Source organism: Acomys russatus, chromosome 21 (assembly GCF_903995435.1).
Source record: "Acomys russatus chromosome 21, mAcoRus1.1, whole genome shotgun sequence".
NCBI lineage: Eukaryota > Metazoa > Chordata > Mammalia > Rodentia > Muridae > Acomys > Acomys russatus.
In genome coordinates, this window is record NC_067157.1 from 22,169,598 (window position 1) to 22,184,989 (window position 15,392).

Here is a 15,392-nt window from a genome sequence, read left to right on the forward strand (position 1 = left end):
AGTATATTTTGGAAAAACTGAAACCTTCAGAAAATACAGTTTCAAATTAAAAATTAACCCTTATTCTCAAACTTTCATATGCTAAACTGACTTTCTTTTTCTTTTCTTTTATGAGATTATAATATCGTTGCATCATTTCATTGTCTCCAAACCTGCCATATACCACTTTTTACTCTTTAAAATCATGGCTTCTTTATTTATTAATTGTTATTAGATGAATATGTACATATATATATTCATGAACTCTGTATTTAGGAATACATATATATTAGATTTATATATTTTCATGGCTGACCATTCTGTTGTTGTGCTTGGTGGGCTCAAGTTTAAGCAGCCATACTAGTGATTTTATGGATGTAGCTTCGGAGATTACTAGAAGACACTGTAGCAAAGTCCCTGATCCTCTGGTTCTTTCAATCTGTCCTATTTGGAAAATTCGTAGCAGAACAGATCTTGTATGCTACAGAGTTTGTGTAAAGAAATAATAGGGCTGAGAATTTCTACTGCCTAGTATTTTTACTATACTTTTTACATTTTTATATATTCAGGCACACAAATGCTAGCCACTGTGTTATAATTACCTACAGTATTCAAGGAAAAGTTGCCAACGGGGTTATAATCTAGGAATAATAGAGTAGAACATATAGTCTCGGTGTGTAGTACGTAAAACTATTTAGGCTGTGTGAACACTTTTTTCTATGTTCACACAAATACACAATCTCCTAAGCGTGGTTGTCAGAATGTATTCTCATTGTTAAGAGACATGTAAGGGTTATTTGTCTTATTTGTTGTTGATGTAAACATGCTTTTGTTTTGATCTCAAGTGTGGGATGCGAAACAGAGTTGTGTGAGGATGTGTGGTGTTTTCCCACTAGAAACAGACTTGTGAGGGAACTAGAGGAACTTCCTCTTGTGGGAGAATGGTCTTTGTCAACTGATAAACATCTTAGTCAGACTCTGAGGGAAAAATTTTATATATATATATAATGTGTTTGTGTGTGTGTGTGTGTGTGTGTGTGTGTGTGTGTGTGTGTGTGTGTGTGTGTCCACAAGCAAGAGGCTTGGCTTTTTTGGCTTTTTGTTCTTGGCATTGTTTCCTCTTGTTTGGCTGTTCATCTCTCCACTTCAAGACTCTTCAGAAAACACTTTGAGGTTTATGTGGCTGCTGTGGATTCAGCCACTGCAGTTGCAGTCACTTTTGCTGAGCTGCCTTCTGCCGTTTAATGGGTCTGCAGGAGTCCTGCTGACTACTTCAGTGGAATCGCTCCTGGGACTTGAGTCTTAAAAGGTCTGATTTCCCTGTTCCCATTAACCTCTTTTCTCTCCTATCTATGGTAAGTGGGTTGGAAGGGACGTATAAACACTATAGAACCCCAAATAAAGTAGGTTTGAAAAAGTTTAAAGCCTACACTTGTTTTCTTCTGCCTGCACAAGTGATCTTTTTTCTTCCTATGGCTTGCCATATCAAACTGTGATATGAATGTTTGTGCCTAGTCCTGCTGTATCTTGTGAGGACCATGCCATACTTGGGTTTAGTGGATATCCTTGGGAGGCCGGATCCCACTGCCCCTGTTTTTGAAAAGATACAGAGAAGCAGTTGATATGAGGGAGAGGAGAATTTGGGAAGAGGGGCTGGAAGGAATGGCAGGAGGAAAACTTGTGGTCAGGATATAATGTATTAGAGGAAGAAGAAAAATTTCTAAAAGAGATGCATGCCTGCTTATTATTTGCTGTTCTTTCTCCTATCTTGAGAAGTTATAGAAAACTAGCTTTCTTATAGTATTCCTCAATGATATATACTCATATCTCATCCCAATTAACTGTAAATACTTCATATGTTTATTCATATGTACGTATAGTGTTTTTCTCCTAAAAATATTTAGTATATGTATGTGCGTTATGTGGGTACAGGAGCCTGCAGAGGTTATTAAAGGAGCCATCAGGTCAGTAAAAATACCAGGTCTTTTGTAAAAACAGCTAAGTGTTATTAAGGATGTATCCATGTCTCCATCCCCATAACAATAAATTTTTAACAACATATACCTACTTATCTAGAAACTTCTCTTGTTAAATGTAATAATTGGTAAAGTCTAAGTTTACAAAATGCATGTTCATACACTTCTTTTCACATTAATTTCCCATTATTTCCTAAATCATGTGATTTTAAACTTATCCAGTTTTCACTAAAACCCAAACAATCTCTTAAGCGAATGCTGTTCTTTTGTGCACACTTGTATCTGGCTAGACTCCCTACCTTTCTCCAGTATGAATGTCCAAGGAAAGTTTCAGCTCCATGATATTTGTCTTTCTTAACGTATGAATTTTATTGGATTCTTTTTTTGTTTGATTTTATTTTAATTAAATTATTATTATATCACTTCCCACTTTTTCTTTTTCTTTTTTTAAATTTTATTTTATTAATTTATTCATATTACATCTCAATGGTTATCCCTTCCCTTGTACCCTCCCATTCCTCCCTCCCTCCCATTTTTCCCTTACTCCCCTCCCCTATGACTGTGATTGAGGGGGACATCCTCCCCCTGTATATGCTCATAGGGTATCAAGTCTCTTCTTGGTAGCCTGCTATCCTTCCTCTGAGTGCCACAGGTCTCCCCATTCAGGGAACGTGGTCAAATATGAGGCACCAGAGTACGTGTGAAAGTCAGATCACACTCTCCACTCAACTGTGGAGAATGTCCTGTCCATTGGCTAAACAAGGTAACATTAGCATGCTTTTACAAACTTAAAAAGTTATTTAAATGTACATGGTTGTCTTATGTAGAAATAGCAATGATTCAAGAAAACTATAATAATATGCCTTTTTACAAATGCATAAGTATAAAGATTTACAGTCAGGAGTTCAAATTTATCTAAATGTATCATTTATTTGGCTTTGTATTATGGGACACACATACTCAATGGTAGCAAGTTAGAGACTGAGACAAGAGGGACAAGACATCAGCCCTAGCCTGCGCTATACAGTAAGCTCTTGTCTTAGGAAACAAACAAGCAGAGCCACATTTTTAGTGTTTTACGTTAACAACTTCCAAGAGCTCAGACTTGGAAACAGTGCTCCACTGCAATTACAATGTTAACATCAACTTTAAAAGAACCATATGATTTTTAGGCTTTTTTTGTACTGAAGTACCTTTTTCTGGCAAATCACTGACAAAGTCAGTACAAAAAGAAGTGAATATTAAGGGCAATTCTGAGCAAGTTGCAATGATAAATGTGCTTGAGGGCAGGAAAACTCAAACTATGTAAGATCTGAGATTCTGTGAGAATTAGTTTTATTTTATAGCATTACAAATCAATAACTTCAATATGTGTGATCCATTCTTTTGTGGTCTTCTTTCTCAAACAGTATGATTTGTCAAATGTGGACATTCCTCTCTGTTAAGCCAGAGAATTTTATCATTTGTTCAGAGTGTGTGACTGAGGAGCTTTGTCAAGTTGTCTCTATGCAAATTCTACCTAGATATTCTCAAAGTATGATTTTTTACTAACTGAGATAATCTTTTCTAATTTGAAAGATTTGCCAATATAACCTCTTATGCATTATATTTCATATGCAATATTAATAAAAATCTGAACTCTATTTTGGTTATATTAGTTTACTGGAGCTTAGCATTGTATAATGAATTGGTCAGATGGTTTAATGCTAACCAAGTCTGCTTAGAAATATTATGCGATTAATTGACATTTTGTGTGTCATTTTCATGCTTGAAGAAACATTACTTAAATTTAAAATGTCTTCATGATAGGAATAAAGGACAGCCATTCAAGGTAGAAAATTCATACTGAAATCAATTTAATACAAAAATTCTTTAAGTAAAATACAATGTTACATGATTATTATTGAATACTTTTTTGTGTGTGTGAAGCAGCCACATGCAGTTTTAAGTTTGTAAATATTTGTCACTGTGACCATATTGTGAGTATCTTTAAACTGGGAAGAGACTCATTCATTTCTGTTTTTCCTGTCCAGTCATGCCAGGTGAGAGGCAGATGGCATGTGACTAACCTATGATATAATTTCAGGCATTGCAGCAGATTTCCTTCCTATAGGAATTGTAATAACCCCCAAGAGTTTCTCTAATGCCACTTTGCCATGTACCTGAGCTAAACTAAAAACGGCAATGGATGTCTCTTTCATATCAATAGTCCTGGAAGTAAATATACCACTAATTTCAACATGGAAAGATATAGAAAAACCAGTGGGACTCTTCTGAAATGTAGCTTCTTGTGACAAAGAGCTATCTGAAGAGACTGATATGTAGACTCATTGGTCCCACATTAATGGGCTTTGGGAAATGGCCCATGAGAAGGTGATACTGTGTATGATAACCTGAGGGTACATTTTCGCTGATACTTAGGAAGAAGCAGTGGGTGGCTAGCGTAGATAATGAAAAACAAATCTCTAGAAAATTTTCACCCTCCTTTTAGAAGGGTGAACAAATGGTGAACAATGGTGACAAAGTAGACTGTGATTACTCAAGAGAACTTTAAAGACTCATAACACTTGGGTCATAGCTCACATTTTATGGAACTTAATATTTAAGGGTTTTCCCCGGGATAATACTCAGTGAGTTAGCAAACTGATCCCTGAATACTAGTCTTGTGTCTTCCATCAAAATACATATGTGTATAGAGTGCTAATGCTGATAGGTCTTTTTGAACATTATTGCATTTTTATTTTGTTTTATGAAAGCCATCTCTGAGACTATGGGTTCAGAATTACTGTTTAGAACCTGGTAGGTTTATCAGTGTGTACACAACTAAAGACAATGGTCCTCTGGTCCCATAATCTGTCAATAGCCAAGAGTTCATCAATAACGGACAGGGTCCTTTGAGCGATTTCCCTTCCATGACTGATTTTAGAGAAGGCAAGTATTGAAAACTAGTTTAGCTAACAGTGCTTGTGAATTTGTAACTTCATTTTCAGACTTTATTCTGTCTTTTGGCTCTAACATCCAACCTTCTCTTCTGTAAATTTTTCTGCACTTCAGAAGAGGTGATGTATGTCTGAGTCAGGGCTTAGCCCTCCATGGTTTTTCATTATGAGCATCTTCAGCTGCCATGCATCTGTACATTCATGGCCATTTACTGCAAAGGTGGGGTTTTCTGATCAAGGCTAAGAGTATCTTTTGTTGGCAGTATAAACATAAAGATTTAGAGGACAATTAGATGCTATCAATTTAATCAACAATAGTAAGTCCCTCTCTTGGGTTGCTAAACATGCTTGTAAGCAGGTTTCCTTCTGTAGAATGGGCCTCAGATTCAGACTGTGGTTGATTACCACCACAACAGTTCTGCTGCTATTTCACAGATGGGTACATCATGCCTGGAAGACTGTTTTGTTCATTCATAGAGTTCAAAACTGGGCAACATGGAGGACTTTTTCTCTCCTAGCAGCCTTCATAACACGTTGCAGAACATTAAAGCTAGTCAGCAGGTGGCAGTATCTGGTGCAGTTCCAGCTTGCTCTCAGCCTGCCATATAAACAAAGTGGGTGGGTAGAGTCTTACACAACAGCATCTATCCTCCAGTTCTGTTGGCCAGCCTAGAGGACTGACAAGTGCCTGTAATAGCTATTTGACTTCTGGTGACTTTTGATCAACTTCCGTGGTGGTACCCCACATTTGGCACTGGAGATTTTGTTTATTAACTCACTGTTTCTATAAGCAGCATTATCTAGATGTGCAGAGTGACCCTCTTATATCTCTCTTTTGTAATAGTTCATGTGAGTTATAAAGTATTAGGTTTCTATGTGGTGTTTTTGTACAACCTTCATTTGGTTAATCCACCTCACCAACAGCACCCTATTTCTCCAATCCTCCACATTCATACTTGAAAATTTCCCCTTTTCTTTCCTTTCACAAGCCCCCTGTTTAAGCTGAGATTGTGCTTTCAGAGAAGCCAGGTTTTCATCCTAGAACATACATGGTGGCTTCAATTTTTTTTTTTTTTTGAGACAGGGTTTCTCTGTGTAGCCTTGGCCATCCTGGACTCACTTTGTAGACCAGGCTGGCCTCGAACTCACAGCGATCCGCCTGCCTCTGCCTCCCGAGTGCTGGGATTAAAGGCGTGCGCCACCACTCCCAGCTCGTGGCTTCAATCTTTTACCACTCAAGTCTCAGGGGTTCTGACGCTCTGGCTTCCACAGGCACCTGGGACACATTTAGTGCACATACAAATGTGCAAGACAAACATAAGATACAATGTTTACTACACATTAAATAAATATATATAAATAATGATTTTAACAATAATAGCTGTATATACATGTATGGTATAACTTTGATCTTGTGATATATGTACACACTGGAGAAAGATTAGAGAAATCTAAATGACATGTTCTTAACTTTAAAACAAATGCCCATTACTTGTTGTGAGAATATTTAAAATTTATTCTTTTGACAATGTTGAAATATATAATGCACATGTGATTAATTATCAATAAATTAATGATTAATTAATACAAATCAATTACTAATTATAATCACCACCCTGTGGAACACATCAATAGAAATTAAGACTTCTTTGTAAATAAATATTATAACATCTCTTTTCCTCTGTTCACCTCCATCCTCAGCTTCCAGTAATCACATGCTTCTCTAATATGGTAATATTATTTAAACATTAAAAAGTAAGGTACTGTGTCATTTGTAATGACTGGGTATAGAAGAGTATACTCAGAAAAATAAATAAGCCAGGCACAGAAGAATAAATAATTTATATTTTCACATATATATGGAATCTTAAAACAGCAGATTTATTTATTTATGAAATTGTATCTCATTTTTTAAAAACTTGTTGGTTAGAATACAAAATATTGGGATTCATTATGACATGTTCACTGAGAGATGTCAATTTTTTTTAATATTATGTTCAAACCCTCTCCTGCCCCTTCTGCCTTCTCTTGATAAAGCCCCTTTTCCATCATTGTTTTCTCATTATATGGATGCACAAGTACTTGGACACACACACACACACACACACACACACCACAGTTTCCACACGAGATAAAGTGTGTGATATTGTTTTCTTTGTTGCTGTTGTTCCACACATCACTTCCCTGTTCTCTCCATTCTTCCTCTTCTTCTTCCTAAAGTCGCCTTCTCTACTCAAATAGCCAATTTTTTTCAAAAGTCTCAACTTTTGCTGTTGAAAGCTTTGAAATGGCTAAATCAGGACAACACAATCACCGTTTTCTTAAATACTTTTACACTTGACAATGCCATAACAGCACCGCCTAGATTATAATTGTGTTGAGTACCTGGGAAGTAGACTAGTTTAGTTGACACAAAAGAAACACTTTTATAGTGGTTTCAGATTCCCAAGAATGTGTCAGAACTTTTCAAGATCCCTAGGAATACCTCATTACATTCTTTGCCTTGTAAGCCTTTCTGCCAGCATGTTGTTGTTGTTGGTTTTTTTTTTTTTTTTTTTTTTTTTTTTTGCCTCAATTGTTATTTACTCAGACAGCAAAACCACTTGCAGATAGACTCTATTAGTTTTTATCTCTTCTAAGAGAAAAGACTTTTCTGCACTGACAAGTAGGAAGTCTGGTGAAATAAACATTCACTTATCAGCCAGGAGGGGAATCCAGGGAATCGGACTCAATAATGATAGTTCTCTTCAAACTGGGTTTTGACTACGCTCTACCCATGGCTACTGGTTTTCTTTTCTTTTCTTTTCTTTCTTTCTTTCTTTCTTTCTTTCTTTCTTTCTTTCTTTTTTAATATTTTGGTCTTTGGGAAGATAAGGAATGGTGTGGAAACTAGTCACTTGAAACAGTATAAAGCTGCTGATCCTATTTCAATTGATTTTCTTGAATAAAACCTCTTTGATATAGTGAACTCCTTTGATTATTTTCCAGAGACCAAAGCATATGGTCCATGACTGTGAAAGTTGAGGCTATCTAGAAACAAACAAACAAACAAACAAACAAAAACCTTCCCTTTCCACCTTATCTAGACGCTTCAAATCCATCTATAAAATCTTTACATTTTAGAGCCTACACTGTTTCCTCATTCTCTAATGAGTTATTTGCAACTGGGATGAAATTCCAAAGGGCATTTAGAGAAACAAAGCCTCCCAAATGACAGTTCCCACTGTTTGGGGTTGTCAGACGACCAAGAGATTTGCCAAGACTGCTCAATAGGTGACTTAAAGAGATTGTGCTTATTTCCAAGTGGTAGGAAAGGAAGAGAAAACCACAGTGCCTGGAGAAAAAAATCCTGTGTTTTTGACTTGGGGAGAGGAGTTACACACAAAGCCCAGGTGAGAATAATTACTTTAGGAGTGCAGCCTTCTTTGCAGAAACACATTGTAGAGGAAAGGGTTGGAGTTATGGGGCTCTCGATAGATCAAGTAGACAAAACGCACGGTAGGCTTCATATTTTTTCTCAACATCCTTAAAAGGCGATTACTACTTCTAATGCTATTGAAGAGGAAATGAAAAGAAATAAATTGATCAAGGCAGCATAGCTAGTAAGTGTTAGAATCAATCCGTATCTGCTTGTACAGAGCTTGAGTCTGCAGTTGAAGAAGCTGCATCTCCCGGGTTTGAGTTCTGCTGTTTAAGGAGGCAGCATTCCGCTGAGCCGTAGGGCTTACTCAATGTTTAGAAATCTTCCTTCTTATGTCACATTTTGGAAAGTGATGACTTATGGATATTATAATGTGTCAGTCATTCACAAATCGATATTTCAATGCATGAACATCCATCTTAATCTTATGTGAAAAGGAAAGACCGTGTATGTAGCAAGTGAGGGATGTTTTCAGTCACATTCCTACACAGCCACAGCCTGTTACTCTCATCTGCAACATAGAAAAGGAAACAAAGCTGACGACATAAAGTTTTAATGTATACTAAGGACTGTGTTGAAATGCTGTATTTGTCTTTAAGGGATGAAGTCACTGTTTTCATTCATTTCCGTTTTAGGGGCACTTCCTACACTTGCATCCATCTGCTTTATGTTGTGCATCCATCTGTGGAAGATTCTTTTGTTTTCTTTCTATATGATATGATCTGGGCATATTGTATGTGTCCATTTGTTTGTATGTATGTATACTCTCATATGTATATATGCTACATATAGTACTATGTTTACTGAAATACAACATAAATAAATATGTTTTTATATTCCATCCATATGTTAGGAGAATTTTTCCTGTTTTTAAAATTACGCTATCCACTTACTCTAACAAATAACTAACAAATATTGTAGCTTTTGATGTTTCTTAAAAAGTAAAAGGAAAATTGCCTAAAGTCCTGGAAACTGAGTCAAAGAGCACAAGAATGTGCAGGCTTAGGGAAGAGAAAGAAAAAAAAAATTACAGTTGCTGGCAACTTGATTAAGGTGTAACATGGAACTGTCCCAACTAAGTTGTGAAGTTACAGCAATGCCTTCCTTCTGACCGAGATCATGAAAATGTACAATATTATTACAAAGGGAAAAGAAATCAAAACTGAAGGTGCTCTGGCAGATGTATCCAGTTACAATACACCTAGTAGAGGTTATCTGTCAGCAGAACAGCTACCAGAAAATAGTCTCTCTCCACAGATCTATGAGATACTGAGGAATCTCAAGCCATATGAGAAACTACTTATGACTGAAGGATGCAGTTAAGAACATGGACCATGACATTGCAAACTTCATGAGGATTTCATTCTAGGATCATAAGACAGAGAGTGAATGAATACTGAGGATTTATTCAAGTTTCAATTACTCAGCGAAGGAATCCAACTTGAGGTGAGTGTGGCTACTATATGCACTAAAGATATATAAACAATATCAAAGAAAGTTTCTCATTTTACACTTGAAATTTCTTGGTGGCTATATACATTTTGGAGGTCTTTTTTATTGATCATTTTCCATCCTTACTTTGCTTTCTTGGACTATTTTCTACCCACTTTTAATTTAACGTTTTCAATAATCACTAAAAGATGATAACTGCCTGCCACCAATACTTTACTGTCTGGAGCCGTGTGTTGATTTGAAGAAATAAATATAATTTTTCCTGGTGCTGTAGATAAAACTATGAAGGAAAAATGACAAGTATCTTACAGAGCACACTTGTGCCTTTTATATCAGGTGCATTAACCTCTTACCATAACCTTCTTACACTTATATAGGAATGGTCTTTTTAATAAATTGGACACTTAACACAATGTGGTGCTTGTGTGGAATGGAGTAAGAAGAACTGTCCTGCTACCCGGAAGGCTTCAGCGAACCACAATCACATGGCAACAGGAAACGAACCTGTTGTTGCCTTATTAGCTATCTAGTACATTAGTATAGAGCGACAGATGTCTGGCAACAATCACAACAGTAAAGACTGACTGTGTTTGAAAGGAAAAAAAATAAATACAATTGGTAAATTTTATGAACACTGATGTGCAACAGCCATTTAAATGTAGTTTCTCTTGAGCTACGTCTAGGCCATCTAGCTGAGCTCCCCTCTGTAGTGGAGAGAGAAAAGGGAGAATGAGAACGTGTTTCCTGATTTTTGTCCCTGTGAAAACACCTAGGAGGCAAAGCAGAAAGCAGTGTCAACGACATAAAGATCTCAGTAGAGATGTTATTAATCATTAAATTGCATCAAGGAAAAATACCGTTGAAAGAGGTCATTGCTGGACCTTTCTAAGTTCCTCTGTTTTCTGAGTCTTTTGTGTGTGATTCATCCCCATGGTTAAACTTAGAATGCTCATAATGTTCGTCTCTCTTTCCTGTGTCAATATTATCTAAAACCATTCCTTGCAAACTGTGCATAGTCATATGTATAGTCTTTAAATGCTTGTGTGTATATAAAAAGTCATATATATATGTATGTTCATTTATGTACGTATATAATGGAAAATTAAATTGTGGATACTGTTTTCAGTCTTACTTGTCTCAGAAACAAGATCATTTTTTAAATACTCTATGGAGAAAATCCTGAATCAAAAAGATATGTAGTAGCAAATAGCAAATGCTTTTTAGCAGGTCCCTCTTTTGCCTAAGGCTATTCTTTTCCATGAGTGACCCAGAAACATAAATAGAAAGCATTTTTCAAAATTTAACAATAATGATGTCTACTTGTATTCAGTATCAATCCCAGGAATATTTTAAAAAATCTACAACTATAAAGACATCCTATGGTAATTTATTAAATGTTTGAGTGGCACTTTGCAGTTGGCACAGTGGACCATGATAAGGTATGTACTTAGGAGATGGCTCTGATTCTTTCCCTGGTGTTTATCTGACTCCTGTATGTAGCATTGCCTATAGCGTGAAGACATGCTGCATTGCCAATGAGTTAACTTTGGGTAGGGTGACAAAATAAATCTAAATTATATGTAATAGCTTAGTCTTCATTAGGTGCTTTTCAGCATCATTCAAACTATGTGAAGAAATTGAAAATCTGTCTGGTGCTATCTCAGAAAACTGGGAATAGGGCTTCCTCGAGACCCAGCTATTCCACTCCTTGGAATATACCCAGAAGATGCTCCAGCACACAACAAGAAAATTTGCTGAACCAATGTTCATAGCAGCCTTATTCATAATAGCCAGAACATGGAAACAGCCTAAGTGTCCATTAGTAGAAGAATGGATAAAGAAACTGTGGTACATTTACCCTATGGAATACTACTCAGCTATTAAAAACAAGGAATTTCCGAAATTCTGAAATGTTCATAATGAGTGAGCTAACCCAGAAGCAGAGAGACTCAAATAGTATATACTCACTTATAACTGGACACTAGCCCAAGAGGCATGTCTCATGAAAATCTTCACCTACCAGGAAAGTGGGATAGAGGTGAAGACATCCTAAGGTGAGAGAAATAATGGAGATAGGGAAATAGATGGATCCAGAGGGTCCCAGAAACCTACAAGAAGAACACTATGATGGGCGGATCTGGGCCCAGGCGTTCTGCTCGATATGGCACCAACCAAGGACAATATCATCAAACCCCTACCCAGATCTAGCCAAGAGACAGGGCGTTCTCCACAGTTAAGTGGAGACTGAGGACTGACTTTCACATGAACTCTGGTGCACCATATTTGGCCATGTTCCCTTGATAGAGAGGCCCAATGGCACTTGGAGGAAGGATAGCAGACTACCAAGAAGAGACTTCATACCCTAGCAGCATATTCATGGGGGAAGAGGTCCTCTTCAGTCACAGTCATGGAGAAGAGGAATGGGGTGAAAACGGGAGGGAGGGAGGAATGGGAGAATGCAAGGAATGGGATAGCAATTGAGATGTAATATGAATGATTTTATTTTTCAATAAAGAAAACAAACAAACAAAAACAAAACAAAACAAAGAAAAAAATAAATTGGGAGCAAGATTAAATATCCTCGTATTAGTCATTCCTCTGGTAGGTGAGGTAAACCAGCTTTCTAGTTAATCATTGCTCAACTGCTGGCTCAATTACTACACAGAATGTTTCAAAAATTTTCTGAAGTATTAAAAATAAAATATTAGTTTCATTTCTGCCCTCTCTCTGAAGCATACTCATTGACCTGCAACTTCTCTGGCTGAAGCATAACTAGTGCCCAAGACAGCTTCCTCATTCAATTTATTCTCCTGTCATTCATTAAAAACACACAAAAGTGATGCAGTCATATTCCAGTCAAAAAATCCTCCTTATTATGTACATAGAAATATCAGGTTAAAAGATGAACTAGAACAGCTCTTTCGGAAGAATATTTCAGTCCTGCAAATAAGAAAGGTCAGGAAGCAGATGTGGAAGGAAAATATGAACAAAATGATGTAAGCTTTAGAAGTGAAAAGCGTTAAAAATTCAGGCATACGAATTGACGTTATTTTAAGTAACAAGAATGAGCATTTTGGGCCCAGGCTTCATAGTGGACTAAGTTTACACAGGAGAAGATGGGCAGCATAGAAAAGTATAGGAGGCAAGAGTGACTCTTTTGTAGGCATGGCAATGTTAAAAATAGCGATGAGTTACTATCTTCGTATTGGACATGTGACACTCTATAAACACTACTTTCTAATTCTACAAAAACCTTGTAAGATTGATATTTTGGGTATGTAAAGTGGAGTGCATAAGGCTTCATTGAAATAATAGTATCTTATGGTTAGCCTGGATTTCATATTAAAGCTGATTGGGTTTCCACTCTATGCTGTTTGAGCTAATTACAAAAGGGTCACTATCCTTACCATGAATAGAAGAGTTGAAGGGAAATCATAAATCAGAACATCTAAAAAATGGTCAGTTGGGTATAGCAAACCACACCACATTTTTATGTAACAAGGATTGTTTGTGACTTTTTCACATTTAATATTTACAGAAACTAAATTAAAACTATTTGTGTGATGAATCCCTCTCAGATGAGAAACAGGCCTAGAAAAAGTAAAACGTCAGTACCCAATGGGCAGTACTCAGACTCAGAAGTCTAACAACAAGGCTTAGGCTACCATTCAGTAGAAGTGGCTGCTTATAAGGTAGAGGAGAGAAGGTACAAAAACCGAATCAGGGATTTTGATTCCCTTCTGATACAAGACAATACCAGTGAAGACATGTGATCAGAAAGGTGACCAAAACATATAGAAACATATGATGTGTATCAGAAAGGTGAGGAGTTAACTGAGAAATACTTTTCGAAGATAGGTGAAATATGATCAAGATGTGAACCGTTTATTGTTTGAAGAGAATCAAAATCTAGTGTTAGAGGAACCTTATAATAGAAAAGGAGCAGATTTCCTAACTTGTTAGTACATGTTGGACTGAAAGGAGAGCTAGTATATAGTTCTAATTAAGACGGCTAGCAGAGTGATGACAGTTTTATGAAATACCTTGCAAGGTGGATTCCTGTTATTAAAGTTGAGAGCATTAGAAGGCTTTAGAAAATAGTAAGTGTCCCTTGGCAGAATACTCTAGCTTAGAATATTTTAGTAGTCTGTCTTGTTTATAAGATAGGGAAAGGCGTTGTGTCAGTGGTTACTATATATATTCTCACCTATATTTTCTCTCCGGAAACAGAATAATTACTAGGTCCATGGAAAGATAATAAAAAGAACACATGAATTTATGGAAATTTTTCTCTCTTGAGAGTTAACACGTATTAATGGCTTGGATTTTGTTTTTTAGCAGTTTTTTCTATGGCATCCTTCTATCTAAACAATTGAAGAAATGGGATAATTTGGGGCCTGTAATTTTTAGTGATTTTAATCAGTCTATGAAAATTTAGACTGGATGGTTTTAAATAATGAAATAGCTAATATCTGTGCAAACAAAATGACCAATGGATAGCTTTAGCTCTACAAGTGAATCGTTATACGTAGTTTGCACGGACATCATTTACTTAATGACAACCAGTTAACAACATCAGGTACCACTGAGAGTTGTTAAAGTGTTTTATCTACAAGAAATGTTTTAAAAATGAGTAAGTAAAAATCAGATTTTCTAGGTGAGGTGCTGGTTCCTTGTGTCGTTGACTTCAGGCAATTTTTATGTCTCTCTGGACATTAGCAGTGCTATGATCAGTACTGTGACACCAATTCTAGGATTGGTGTCAGAATTATAATCAATTCTATATTTCTGATGAGGCTACTACTCAGCAGCCTAAACAGTTACATCACTCTTCTGAATTAAATGATAGACCAGTCTTTTAAAAATGCTTATACTAAGGTATACTCATGAGTTTCCGTAGCCTTGTGCAGAGGCCATTTTTATCTTCATTGTATTGTTCCAATTTTGGTACAAGTGCTGCTGAGGTGGACACTAAATTTTTAGTCTTAACATGGGGAATATGATGGATTATCAAGAACAATGGATCCTATCTTCCTTGTCACCAATCTTTATATCCAAATAAATTGTGCATACTCTCTAATCTCCATTCTCATAGCCCAAGGCCACAGATGTACCCTTCACAGTTGTCATCACATTCTGTATATTTCCTGTGTATTGCCACCTGTTTCTTTGCTGCCCTCCTGTGAAGATTTAGCTCTTTCCAGCTTACCGCTGAAGCTGGTATCCAGTTCCTTTTCAGGTGCATAGATAGTTTTCCTTCTTCCTATTTGCCTTTCTTCTTCTGAGTAGAATTGGTATTTTACATTGTTTTTCCTTATACAACCAAAACCCTCAAGTACTTTGATGTATAGACTTCTAGGGAATATGATCCGCAGCCACTCCTTTACCAGTGTTCCTGACCCTCTTATTCATTAAGCATTGTAGGCCTCTGGTCATTATCTTTTTTTTTAAATTTCATTATAGTTATTAATGAATTAGAAAGCTTGGTAATATTATAGAATAGACTATATAGAATAAAGCATAAATGATCCATATGTTCATATTTATATGTGTATATACACATATGTCCTGGTATTACATAACAAATTCTGGGACTCATATAGAAAGCTCATGAGTACTTGAATT

At 36.4% G+C, this 15,392-nt stretch overlaps 1 non-coding gene across 1 annotated transcript; it reads right to left on the reverse strand.

Annotated features, from left to right (window-relative positions):
• Nucleotides 1-14,635: 14,635 nt before the first annotated feature.
• On the reverse strand, nt 14,636-14,739 carry LOC127205453 (U6 spliceosomal RNA). Its single transcript, XR_007832660.1, has one exon. It is a non-coding gene; the product is annotated as a U6 spliceosomal RNA (small nuclear RNA).
• Nucleotides 14,740-15,392: the final 653 nt, after the last annotated feature.